The following is a 1,109-nucleotide window of genomic DNA, read 5'->3' as shown; positions in this document are numbered from 1 at the left end:
GAGAGAGAGAGAGAGAGTGAGAGAGAAGAGAGAGAGTAGCCTATACAGAGGGTGCGGAATATTTGCCAACACTTCCTTATCAGGCTTGATGGCGTCCGGTTAAACAGAACCCAGCATACTACCTACAACTCTGCGACTTCAGCAGTGATGTCACATTGCACAATTGCACGCTGAGGTCAATGTTTTAAAATAAGATAAATTTAGATAGAGGCGAGAACAAAGATAAGATAGAGACGAAAACAGAAATATGATAAGATAGGACAAGATAGACAAGTCAAGATAAGATAAGATAAATAGAGGTGAGAACATAAGATAAGGTAAAGGCGAGAACCGATTAAGATAAGATACGATAAGACAAGATAAGATAAAACAAGATAAGATAGATACGATACATAAAATGAGATAAGATCTAGATGAGAACAAAAGAGAAGAGACGATACGATAAGATTTGATTAGATTACATTAGATTACATTAGATAAGATTAGATTAGATGAGATAGAGGCGAAAACAGAAGAGAAGAGACGAGGCGACAAGAGAAGATGAAAGAAGATGAGACTAGACATGACAAAATAAGACAAGACTAGACAAGACAAGACAAAATAAGGCAAGACTGGACAAGACAAGACAAAAGAAGACAAAAGAAGACAAAAGAAGACAAGACAAGACAAGACAAGACAAGACAAGATGATGTTGTACCGGTATCCCTCTCAGCCTGGGTTGTCCTTATAATATGCTGTGTCTAAACATGTCTACTGAACTAATTATCTAAATCGTGTGTATAGTATAGAGGTGTAGAACACAATGACCTACATGAAAACGTATTACTTATACATTATTGTAAAATTCTGTGAACTCGAAAATATTACGCTTACTGCTCGTGTTCCGTAGAATTTCAGAATTCATAATTTTTCTCTTTTTTTATGCTAATTAAGCCTCCATTTTTACGACTCCAAATCTGTGCTTTCAAAGTAAATTAACACCTGAACCTGAAAATTGGGACTGAGAGACGGTAGCGCTTAGCTTACCAATTAGTTACCTGTCCTATATACTTTACAAGGAGGTGATGGGATTTGTGTGTGTGTGTGTGTGTGTGTGTGTGTGTGTGTGT

This window comes from Aplysia californica, unplaced genomic scaffold (genome assembly GCF_000002075.1).
Source record: "Aplysia californica isolate F4 #8 unplaced genomic scaffold, AplCal3.0 scaffold01201, whole genome shotgun sequence".
NCBI classification, from domain to species: Eukaryota; Metazoa; Mollusca; class Gastropoda; order Aplysiida; family Aplysiidae; genus Aplysia; species Aplysia californica.
Note: the sequence above shows the minus strand (reverse complement) of the source record.